Below are 13,544 nucleotides of genomic sequence, written 5' to 3' on the forward strand. Positions count from 1 at the left end.
CTCAGTGAATCTTGTATATATATTGTAAAAGAATCTTATATGATGCTTAATAGTTATATTGAGTCATAACATGATCATTACAAAGTTCTGATGCATCGCATCATTTTTTTCATGTAGACCAATATACACTCATTAAGCTCGAATAATATGACAATATTGATTATGGGATATTTTTGACAATAATCAAATCATTTTAAATATTTTAGATTATGGAACTCAAAAACATCATGTTATTCTACGGATTGATATCAAATGTTGAAGACACAATGGAACTCTTATAAATTACATACTTAAGAAACAAATTGAATTCTAATTAGAAACATAACTGCAGACTTTTTTTTATAAGCAGTAGACATTATATTAATAAGCGAATAAAATCCAGAATACAAGAGAACACAGGTTGATTATAAACATAATTAGAATACAAACTAGAACACCCAAAAACTAACTCAAGATCAACTTCCACCTTAATAAAGAACTTAGTATTCTAAGAAGATCCCTTAGAATCAGCCAAGCTTTCCAACTTGAGGAGAACCTGATCAACATCCATCAAGTCTTTACTCACATCGTAGAAACAGGAAATCAAAAAATCAAAAGGAAGGACCTTCGAGGAATACAGAAGCTCTTTAGAACCTAACTTAGCATTCTATGAAATGTTTAGATCATGGAGATTCCTAATCATTTTATCCTCCAGCACATCTTGCGCATTTTATCCTCCAGACTTGGGAACTCACAAAAGAACCAATTTTCTCATAAATTAGTCTTCCGCCTCGTTCTTCTTCGGCCCAACTACTTCCGATTTCTCTTCCAACAACTTTCAACCTTCCTCGTCAGCCTCTCGTGCCTTCTTCTCAGCTTCATTTTTCTTTATTGCTTGCAACTTCCAGGGATTATAATATGCAACACCCAAAAAAGCCATCCCATATCCGGCCAAATTAATCGGAGTCACTTGATCATTATCACCGATCACGAAAAAGCATCAACAACCAATTCTTACCTACCCCCAACATTCATAGTCAATTCAGAAGTATTCCGAACAAGCAAAAACACAGCAAGATTCAAAGCAGATGCACAAATTGAATTTGTCCCCAAAAATCCAAAAATCAAAATGGAAACTCGAAGTCTACCCCAACACTGGGAACTCAACAATCAACCAAGGCACTGACGGAAACACAAAACAACATGGTGAAACATAATAAAGCGGAGTATTTGGGTTCAATTCAATCCCTATAGCAGCCAACGGAATCTGAATCATTACCGCTGAAGTTGTCATGGAGATTCTTCTCCGCCATTGAATTCCGAAAAAGATTGGATGGTTCTGGAGGTTATACGAACGTGATAACAAATAAATTTTATCAAAAAGTTGTAAGATCCATGATAATGGGACGTAGTATAAACCTTGAATCGATGAAGCATAGTGTTTCAACGTGGCTGTCTTTTTCTTACAATGAGAGAGATTCTTCTCAGAGGAAAAATATATGTAATGATTTCAGATTATTTTGTGCTATGATTGAATTGTATGGCATATGCCAAAAATAAAAGATTCTTAATTAATCAACAACGGATTCTTTACGATTTTGCCCATGTGTGTGTTAGATTAGGATATATATTTGATTGATTATAATTAAGGAAATAGTTAAATATGACAAAAATAATCAACGGTATCTAGGAGGGTTCCTCGGTTTTCTTGATAACATGGTTTTCTCTGGAACCTCACTCATATATATATATATATATATATATATATATATATATATATATATATATATATATATATATATATATATATATAGGCGGAAAATCCTAAGAAAACCCAGCTTATCAAGAAAACTGAGGAACCCTTCTCATCACCGTTGATCACGTATTCTTGTTTGATAATATACTGTATTCTAATATTTAATTATGTCAATCAAATCTAGCGTATATATGGTATTTTTCTAACATAAATATAACCAAATCAATCAGACATTAATACATTCTCCAAATCTTAATCAATCATTTAATGTCTATTCAATTTGAATTTCAAATTTTAAAGATTCACCTTGAAAAGATTTAAAAACTACTATTTCACATCTTACATTTTACATTTTACATTTAACATATAATATTTATAATAAAATATCTTAGAGAATCTTGTAATATATTTTAGAGAATCTTCTATATATATTAATAAAATATTTTAGAGAAACTCCTATATATATTGATAATATTAAGATTCTATTAAGTGTTTCACCTATAACTTTTAACATTTGAAGGATTCTTGAAGTGTTCTTTTAAATATTTCTATAAATTTTAAATTAGGATTCTTTAATATTAATTATTTTGAAATTCTTCAAAGAAAATATTAATTTAAAAATATTTGAAGAGTCAAAAGAATATTATAGGGTGTATAATTTATACAAGGAAAATTAAATATTCCAAAAGAATCTTGCACAATACAAATATTTATTACTAGAAATAATAAAATATTTTAGAATAACTTCTATATATATTACCGATATTAAGATTCTATTAAGTGTTTCACCTATAACTTTTAACATTTGAACGATTCTTGAAGTGTTCTTTTGAATATTATTATAATTTTTAAATTAGAATTCTTTAATATTAATTAGTTTGAAATTTTTCAAAATAATATTATTTTAAAAATATTTGAAGAGTCAAAAGAATATTATAGAGTGAATAATTTATACAAGAATTAAATATTATAAAAGAATCTTGCACGATACAAATATATATTACTAGAAATAATAAAATATTTTAGAGAATCTTCAATATATATTGATAATATTAAGATTCTATTAAGTGTTTCACCTATAACTTTTAAACATTTGAATGTTTCTTGAAGTGTTCTTTTAAATAATATTATAATTTTTAAATTAGGATTCTATAATATTAATTAGTTTAAATTCTTCAAAAGAATATTAATTTAAAAATATTTGAAGAGTCAAAAGAATATTACAATGTGAATAATTTATACAAGAAAAATTAAATATTCCAAAAGAATCTTGCACGATACAAATATTTATTACTAGAAATAATAAAATATTTTAGAGAATCATCTATATATATTAATATATTAATAATATTAAGATTCTATTAAGTGATTCGCCTATAACTTAATATAAATGTTAGAATAAATATATCGAATATTAAAATAATAGAAATCTAGTGTCATTAGTAAATTACTTAGTGGAATCTTAATAATATTGATGTGACGACTCGGAAATTTCTATAATTATTTATTAATTTGTTATTAATTTTCTAAAAGATGAGGAATAAAATTTTATATTTTATTCCAATTTGTTTGAATTTCAAAAAAAATGATTTTATAAGTTACTGCAATTATGTGAATATTAATATCTTACGTGCAAAATGTGAATTGATGTAACTATTTGGATTAATTGTGGTAACTATTATATGTGCATTTTATTGTTTATTTTGTTCGAGCGGGTAGATTAGAAACTCGATTTATTTTATTATTTTAGTAAATCGAGACTGTCTTTTCATTTTTAAAATCAACAGTATTTATTTATACCCAAAAATTTTATCCGATACAAATTACCAAAATATACCAATTTTGGTATTTTTATATTTCTGTGGATTTTAAAAGTATTGGATAGTTTTGCAAATGAATATTTTATTATTTTTAAATTAGTGAGGACTTCATTAATTATTTATAAAATTAGAGGGTGTCTAAAAATTATTACTTTTGCACATTCTCTGTATATCGGATTTTTAAAGATTTTAGAAAATTTTAATTTTTGTTTTCGGAAATGTTTTCAGGTCCCTAAATTTTATAAATTGATTAAACTAGCATTCTTTTTCAAATTTGGGGCTACAGGTTTTAAAAGTATAAATATAGAGAGAGTTTATTTTTCTTTCTATTCACACACATAAGCACGCGAGTAATAGATTGGGGTTTAGGGATTGATTGCAGTCGGTGAGTTGAGCAAACCACAGAGGTAATCAATTGTCGATTTCTTTTAGCTTCTTCCTGTATATATCCTCGTGTGTAATTGCAAATATGTGTGTATACATATATCTATACTTGCTTGCTTGTGATTGGGGGCTATGAGGAGAGAAACAGAGGTGGTAAAAGGGAGGTCGAGGCAGAGGATTATAGCGGCCGTTGAAGATGGTTGCAAGTCGGGCAGGTTGTTGTAGCTGCTGTTGTTGCAGCGCAGAGAGAGATGATGGAGGCGAGCAGTTGTAGAGCTATTTGGTGGTGGCTGAGTATGTGTATTTCGGTGTGTGTGTGTATATGTTTATACTAATGTTAGTTGTGATTGTGTTAGCTGATTTTGTTGGTTTTGAGTCTTGCGTATAGTTGGGTCTTTCTCGATTAATTTCTACTACGCTGCCCCTGTTTTGAGCACGGTTTAGGACAGTTGAAAAGCACACATAAGTGATGATTTTTGCTGTGAAAATGTTTAGCTTAAAGTCTAGTTTAAGTACGAAAAAGAATCATAGCCTTTCGATTAGTGAGCTAAGAGATTTGCTCATTTTTGTATGTGGTGTGCAATGGGTTCGAAATCCTGTTTTGTCATGCAAGTCTGTGATCTTGTAAATATCATAGTTAATTCCTCGATTACCTAAACTTAGTGATTCCACCTCTGTTAGAACGGTCTTGAATTTTTCTAAAATGTTTATTCATTGAGTTTTGTTTAATTTGGATTTGAAATTCATGTTTTATGTGAGTTTTATCAAGCACGTACTAATTTTCAAAAACATTGCCTGTTATTTGAAAAATCACAGTAAATTCAATTTTTATGATATGCTCTTGAGGTTTAGTGGTTTGAATAGATAATTCCTGGAGCTATAAAAGTTATGTATACGGTTTTAACTAGTTTTATGTTTTATACGTGTCAAATGTCAAGTTACTTGCAAAAACAGGGCTGAGTCTACTTATGCAGCTGCTTGTTTTAAAGTTTCTGAATTCGTTACTTGCTCATTTTTAGCGAGCCTTACCATTCTGGAAAGGTCTCGGAATTTCCTACAACTTTTATGCATTACACTTTTTCATCCGAGTTCATCTTTATATTGCAAACTGTACATCTTTTAAACTGGTCTAATCTGATTTTAATTTACATATTTAGTTTGTGTGTAAGTAGTCACTGAACTATATGATATATAATACAAATGAGATTGTGTTTTGTTTATTAATTTATTAAATTGGATTTATTGTTAGTGAATGATATGGATGACATTACGAGTTTATTATATGCATTGTTTTCGAGATTTGCATCTAGAATTAGATTTCAACAAGTATTCTAATTGAAATATGTGAATTGTTGGATTATAATTGTGCATTAGTTGATGCTAGTCAGTAATTGTCAATGTATTTGATTTGGGATTCGATTAGTTGGTTGTAGGTATTAGTTTGAAAACAGGGGGATAGTCCTATTTACGAATACTTCATGCCGAAATTTTCTTTAGAAATTAAGTTTATTCTGTCTGTAAATAGATATTTGACAGTTAATAGCATTATATTATAGTTGGATGGAATATGTATGTTTCTTGATTATGTGGTTATTTGTTTGACTGATCCAGTGTATATATATTATTATGTGGATGTCTATATATATTTTTTTGTTTACAATATATGGATATGCGAAGGGTAGTTAGTGGTAGATTCTAATAGCATTTAGTAATTAGTTTCGTTTGATTCGACGATTGAAGTATTGTCTTACTGCCGTACAGAGTCGACTGGGATGTTCAGATATAGTGAATAGTATCATGGAGCGAGGCTGGCATAAACCAATGAAGTGAAGCTGTGCTATGGATATTTTATTAAAGTCTGTCAGAATCTAAGCAGAAGGGAACAGTTCAGTAGATAGTACTATTAGAAATCTGAGTTAGACACCAGAGTTAAGGCAAGTATTCTTATTCAACTTCTATATTTAAAAGCAAGTTCTTAGTTTCTTCTATTTACTCAAGAATGATTTTGAAACTTTTTGGAGTTCTTTATTGGTAAACGTATTCCATGGCTTATTTTTGTCCTAGTGGCAATTGGTTATTTTGTTCAATATTCTCTTTGATATTATATCTTTTAAGAATGTTGAGCATAGCCAACTATATATGATTTTAAACTTGGTTAACAGTAAATTGTGGTATACAGAGGATTACTATGCAGGTTTTGGATTTAAAGAGGTTGGATACCTTTTTGGGTTGGTAACATGAAAATGATGTTAAAAGACTTCTAATATAGAAGTATTATTTATAAACTGTTAACCAATCGGAATTCATTTGCTGGACCGTGGTGCCGGTCGTGGTTACTTGTTACATTATTTTAAGGCCAATGTGTGCCTTGGGCCCCTTAGTTCTTGGGATAGGTAGCGCCCTGTCCCGGTGCTTGATGCTCGGCTGATCACCGTGTCAACACCACGCACCGTAGGCGAATGATTTTTCACAGAATAGTTTTAAATGATTATATTCTCTTGTAATTGCCATACTTTTATAGAATTATAACTGTTGTTCTCCGTTGTTGAAAATACCCGGCAAGTTACATACAAAATCTGATATATGTCATTCTCCTTTTATTTATTACAACTGTTCATTCATATACTTGCTGAGCATTATTGCTCACCCTTGCTATTCCTTTTAACCTTTTCAGCTAGGGATTAAGATGATTCGTTTGTCAAGCTGCGCGTAGAAGTAATGCTAGGCGAAATTGCCAGTGAGATGTCTGCAAGAATAGTATGGGTTAGAATTGTTCTATTTCAGTTTATTGTATAATAGATTTATTTATTGGTTATCAGTTACTCTTCTTATCGAGGTTTAACTGATAATGTAGTTTAAGTTGTAATAAGATTTGATAGTTTTTGGTTTCTGATTTCAGTGCTGTAACCTATTAGCGATCCTGTTTTTAGGGGGTCAAAGTGGTTTTGATTTAAATCTCTTTTAAAATGTCCAGATATTTTCAAATATCTGTTTTACCTTCTTCCGCAAAATACAGGTTTTTAAATGATTTTGTTTTAGTGGCACCAAATCCAGACCCCCGGATTTTGGGGATGTCACAATTGATATGACATTTTGTAGAATGTTAATAAATTTTTTAATAGAATCTCAATGTATTTATTAGTATGACGTTTAGTAGAATCTTATGTTTGCTAAATTTATTATTTAGTTGATTCCACTAAGTGTTTTATTAGAAGTTAATATATTTATTAAGAAATCAAGTTAATTGATTGAATTTTGAAAATGTAATTCACATTAATTGATATACATAATTGAATTTTGGAAATACCATAAATAGAGGATATGTTATTATTCACCAGATTCTGTCTAGGATTGTCCTCATATTTATGATTGCAATTAAAAAAGGAATACGGTACAATATACGTAATTAATACAGGTTTTCTCGGTTTTCTCCATACTTTGGTTTTCTCTGGAACCTCACTCATATATATATATATATATATATATATATATATATATATATATATATATATATATATATATATATATATATATATATATATATATATATATATATATATATATTTAAATAGCATACACAAATTATTATATTAAATTTAAGGAAAACATGAATACAATAAAACTAAATGGACTATGCTGATATGTGATGTGATGGATAAATTTAATATGTTCTCATATTTTTCAATCGGGTTGGGTCGGATCGGTTTATAAAACCCTAAACCCATGTCCAACCCAACTAAAGCGAGTTAATACTTTCTTAATCCAATTACTAATCGGGTTTAAAAATTTAGGATTCGATGAGACAAAATATGGTCGGTTTGGAACAGGTTGGTCTGTTCCGCCAACCCGGGTACATCCTTGTTGAGAAGTATATTCATTCCTCCCTCTATTTTCAAATACCTAACTTTCAGTGTATTAAGTGCATAGCTAGAGTTAATATTTTAAAATTTTTCTTTTTGTAAATTAAAGTATAAATTTAATATTTTTATTCAAAAAAAAAATTTAAAAATAATAATTTTAAGTATACCATCAAAGCTCTTAGAATTATGTGCCAAAAAGTCAAGCGTCAAGTATTTGAAAACTAAACACAATAGAATCCCGAATATTTTACAATGCTTCATAATCTTGATAACATTTTAGTAAGAGTAAAATCACAACTTGCGGAACTTAATAATGCAAGAATGCATGGCGATCAGACTATGGGAAGAGTGGAGGCCAATTTCCGCAATCACCTTGTCGATGCATCTATCCTAGTTAATGTGTAATGCGTAGTAATACAAGTGTAGACAGAATTATATTTCCTCTCCGTTGCGAAATCTATATTGGTACGGTGGAGCCAAGGTTTATCCCATTACATGTAGGTATTCCGGTGGGTATTTTATAAATTTAAGGCTATAAATACATTTACGAAATAAACAAATCAAGTCTATCTTGGAACTCAAACTCCCGCAAGGAAAAGAGGTTAAGAAAACAAAATCCTACTCATCCATATACTACATAAGGAAGACAAGCATACACTAATATTATACAACACATACTAGGACACAGTATTAAATCCAATGAAAATCTTACAGATGATTCGTTGTATATGCAAGGCAAACATAGTAGAAGTGCTGAATGGAAATGGTTGGTACTACATCTGCTGCCCAAATTGTGCAAGGACCGTCCGGCCAGTGGAGGGAAAATATTCATGCACACAATGTCCGAGAGCGGACATTCAATATACCCAACGGTGCGTATTTGCTAATCCATTATTCACTCCTGCTGAAAGGTTATCAACTAATATAAGCTCACATATATTATCAAAATTGGAAAAACTATAGAGTCGTGGTGCGTGGTGAGGATGATTCGGGAACGACAACCTTTACTCTGTTCAACAAGGAAGCTGAGCAGATTATCGGCGTCCCGATACAGACACTCTTAAGCGAGGAAGGCGAGGTATGATAATTTATTTCTTTTTGGCAATGACAAAAGTATATATACTATTTTAGCGCTCTATAAGAAAACCGTTTGTATTCAATACCAGAAACAACCCATGAAAGATTTACCCACAGCGATTAAGAACCTTATTGGAAGACAGTGTGCCTTCCAAATCAAGGTAACTACTTACAACATGACTCATGGCTGCGAGGAATACACTGTTACCCGTGTAACCGACTGCTCATCACCTTCAACGACGCCAAACAATCCAATGGAGGAGGAGAATAGGAAGAAGAAACAAAAATGTGATTGATCAAACCCAGAGAATGGTCGCCTATCCAGTGTCGTAACATTCACTCAAAGGCATTAAACCTTGTTGTCTAATAGAGTGCTAATCAGAACATTTAAAAACTGGAAGTCACCAAATATTAAAATATGCAATTCACTACATCCACAACCTTACAGAATAGAAAAGTACAAACCATAATACACATCTTATCAAGTGGAAAATGACATCACCAGCCTAGAAATTTTCTTGTCTCGCACATGCATTGATATGACCCAAACACGAGACCCGGAAAAAGATTTGTCAAACAAACTTCAAGGTCATTCGAACTCAATGAGCATTGGGCATCTTTGTTGTGATGCAGGCAATCCCTAAAATACTTTATAGCAGAATCCGCCCTATAATCCTTATATTGAGGTTTTGGAGGAGGAGGTTCCGAGGATTCAGGACCTACGGGATCTTGTTTGCAGGGCGGCACGTAGGTAAGAATATGGTAAAAGATGGAATCATCCTCGGGAATCCTTTTTAGCCATTTGTAACCTTTGAATTTTTTTTTCTTAAAACGGACAGAGCAATTATTCATTTTACTGGTTATGGATCGCGTTTCGTTCTCTTGCATTTCAGAAACCAAAGTATAGAAGAGAGTGATCATGAAACATCTTCGTAACTTGCTATGCACAGACCTGTGTAATTTTGAAGAACCAGAGTTTTCCAGTTCATATGTTTGGGATAGGGGTAAGTAGTTAACAGAACTGAAAGCAAATAATCCAGCTCAGGGTTCAACTCTCTCCCACGAAGAATCAACTGAAATATCTTTCGAACTTCTTCCATGTCTTTAGCCAAGTTGACCAAATTGTCATCAAGTTCCAATGGCTCTGCGAATGTGATTCGAAACCGGATTTGTTGGAAGCCCAAAATACTGTGGGTGCACTCAGAAAGAACAATCTTACTATGTCACCCAAATTGCCAAGAGGGCGACCAGTTCTGCAATGATAATCCAAGACTGCCGACAATATGGATTGCATAACAGCAGGAGACTCCCTTTTCGGACGATCCCCATTCCACACGTCTGCCTTCAACTTGTATACATTTTGAACAGTGCGATGCCACCTTGAATTATCAGTAAGAAGCAGATCTTGATAGGGGCAAGAGGGGTCAATCGACCCCCTTTAAATTTTTGTTCTTAATTTTACATTATTACATAATGTCGTGCAACGGTAAAAAATTACATAATCTGAATATTAATTTTTTGTTTTCAGTGTTATCATTTTGGTATCCAACATTCTAATCAAAGTGGACATGACTTATTTATATTGTGATACGGTAAAGAATTATATAATATGAATATTATTTTTTTTCCTGTGTTAATTATTTCAATTAATCATCATTACAAAATATTATTTACGACCCCCTTATTTTCGGAGCTGGATCTGCCACTGCTTCTAGCCAATCACGTAAGACCCCGAAAATTAAGTATGAATTTACAGTATCCTCCCTCTCATTTATTCTCTAGTTGTCGCTTTTATCCAATGAAGTATTAATTAACCGCTATCTAATCAGTAATTATCCGATTAATATTAATTAATCCTATCTAAACAGTAATTATCTCGTTAAGTATTCCCTTTAACCTAATTATTACCTCCTTTTTTGACCCAATTAATTACCCGCTTTTAATTAACTTAATTGACCTAGTTGACCTATTTAAATACTTCCCTTTCGAGTTAACCTAACCTAATTATCTTTTTTTAATTATCAATATTTAGATTGTTGCTGGGCTGTTGCCAGTGCCTATTGTGTGGGAGCTGTCCGTACGAATCAAATCAAGTCTCCGGAGTTCATCAATCTTGCCCCTCAGTTCTTGATAGATTATGTGCTGTATGCTTATCTAACTAGCGTAGCTAGAAATAGGAGAAACTTTATTTTTGATAGATTTGGATGCTATTGTTTAAGCCCTCCGACAACTTTGGAATTTGCATGCCGATATGGGATTAGGTATGAGAGAGATCATTCTTTCACGGGATGGAGAAAAGAGTTTCCTCCTCGTCCCAATTCTCAGGTATATTTCGTTTATTTTGAAATATTATCATCATGATTTTTGGTTTGTATTTGTTAAAATATAAATTATAGTTGTTATAGATACTATATTAAAATCTTTTCAAGCTTAGCTTTTTCACATTTCATGGAATAGTTTTACTAGTTACAGCTCACTTTGTTTAAAAGTACCCATTTCCAGCCACACACTAGCATAATGTCTTAATTTCTACAGTATTTAATTTTAATTCAATTACTACTTTTTTGGATCCTCGGGTGTACATACAGAGTTTTCATGATCTGGGGAAGATCGGTGTTAAAGGCCTGACTAAAGACGCACCTCTGGCCCACTGATGGGAACGATTGTCATGTCAACTGAATTTAGGACTTATAAGAGAGAAATCATTTCGAAGAGGGGCAGACCCGGTGATTTTAAACATTATATAGCGATTTTGAATAAGGAAGGCTGTTTTAAATTTCAAAACAGCGATTTTGAATGGGGAGTGAATAAGGAAGGCTGGGTTTGGATTTTATATAGGCTGGTGACGAACATTTTATCTATTGGTGTCACAACTGCCCATCCTGAAAATGAGTATGAGTTTCCTCCAATTCCTATCAGGTGTAGGTGGGGTCCGGGGTCCAGTAAAGGGGCCGAGGTCTGTGAGGATTCGGCGTGGTTATATCCAACCTACCGGATGCAATCGACCCCCTTGCAGAAATCTGAACACGGATAATCCTATTGGTATGTTTATGTTATGACTGTCAATGCAGTACAATGACAATGGCCCAATTTTTCAAAATTCTTTTTTGTGCAGGGGGCAAAGTTCTAGAAACAGCACCTGGAATGATGACTCCTGATACAACAAAATTGGTAAAATATTTAGTATAACGAGTATTGTAATTCCAAATTATTGTGACATTAAATTTTGAGATAGTTGTTATACGTCATACTAGTTATACTACATAATAGATCCACAGATTCAAGTTTACTACATGTTATGTAAGTTTTCAGAGCAATCCACAGATTCATGGCAAGTAGTTCCAAGCTTTTACGCTCATGCATGAACATAATAGATCGAAGAACCAAACAGAATGTTGTGCGCTCTCTTGCCTTGAGGAAAGTTAAGGAGTTAGAAACACCTTAATGTGTCAGGGTTCGGGGTTCGGGGTTCCGGGTTCAGGGCCGATTGCCCCAAATATGGTCGTGACCAAATTCATATATCCATACGAACCCATTTATGTGAGAATATCAAAAGAAACTTCCCGGTGAAATTTTCATGAAATTCCCTTGTACTAACCCGTTTGAGAATTCGTCAAAAACTCAAACTTCGTTATATCTGCTCCGATTCAGTCCCGATTGACCTAAATATGGTCGTGACCAAATTCATATATCCATAGGGACCCATTTATGTGAAAATATCAAAAGAAACTTCCCGGTGAAATTTTCATGAAATTCCCGTGTATTAACCCCTTTGAGAATTCGTCAAAAACTCGAACTTCATTATATCTACTCCGATTCAGTCCCGACTGTCCCAAATATGGTCATGACCAAATTCATATATCCATAGGGACCCATTTATGTGAAAATATCAAAAGAAACTTCCCGGTGAAATTTTAATGAAATTCCCGTGTACTAACCCCTTTGAGAATTCGTCAAAAACTCGAACTTCGTTATATCTGCTCCGATTCAGTCCCGATTGCCCCAAATATGGTCGTGACCAAATTCATATATCCATAGGAACCCATTTATGTGAAAATATCAAAAGAAACTTCCCGGTGAAATTTTCATGAAATTCACGTGTACTAACCCCTTTGAGAATTCGTCAAAAACTCGAACTTCGTTATATCTGCTCTGATTCAATCCCGACTTCCCCAAATATGGTCGGACCAAATTCATATATCCATAGGAACTCATTTATGTGAAAATATCAGAAATTTCTCGAAAATATCACCGGGCAGACATGTTTGATATTTTCACATCCGAGGATATTTTCAAGAAATTCCCGTGTACTAACCGCTTGAGAATTCGTCAAAAACACGAACTTTATTATATCTGCTATGATTAAGTCACGACTTCCCCGAATATGGTCGTGACCAAATTCATATATCCATAGGGACACATTTATGAGGAAATATCAAAAGAAACTGCCCGGGGATATTTTCAAGAAATTCCCGTGTACTAACCCCTTTGAGAATTCGTTAAAAACTCGAAATTCATTATATCTGCTACGATTTAGTCCCGACTGCCCCAAATATTGTCGTGACAAAATTCATATATCCATAAGAACCCATTTATGTGAAAATATCAAAAGAATCTGCCCGATGATATTTTCAAGAAATTCCCATGTACTAACCCCTTTGAGAATTC

The 13,544-nt window shown here is 32.5% G+C and overlaps 2 long non-coding RNA genes across 2 annotated transcripts; both read left to right on the plus strand.

The window, feature by feature from the left end:
* The first annotated feature begins 3,221 nt into the window (after positions 1-3,221).
* LOC135149944 (uncharacterized) lies at positions 3,222-6,829 on the plus strand. The gene is made up of 2 exons (XR_010288313.1): positions 3,222-3,962; positions 5,701-6,829. It is a non-coding gene; the product is annotated as an uncharacterized LOC135149944 (long non-coding RNA).
* Positions 6,830-8,520: 1,691 nt separating this feature from the next.
* Positions 8,521-12,692, plus strand: LOC108206822 (uncharacterized). The gene is made up of 4 exons (XR_010288314.1): positions 8,521-8,671; positions 8,763-8,877; positions 10,909-11,201; positions 11,465-12,692. It is a non-coding gene; the product is annotated as an uncharacterized LOC108206822 (long non-coding RNA).
* Positions 12,693-13,544: the final 852 nt, after the last annotated feature.

This window comes from Daucus carota, chromosome 1, assembly GCF_001625215.2.
Source record: "Daucus carota subsp. sativus chromosome 1, DH1 v3.0, whole genome shotgun sequence".
Taxonomy (NCBI): Eukaryota; Viridiplantae; Streptophyta; class Magnoliopsida; order Apiales; family Apiaceae; genus Daucus; species Daucus carota.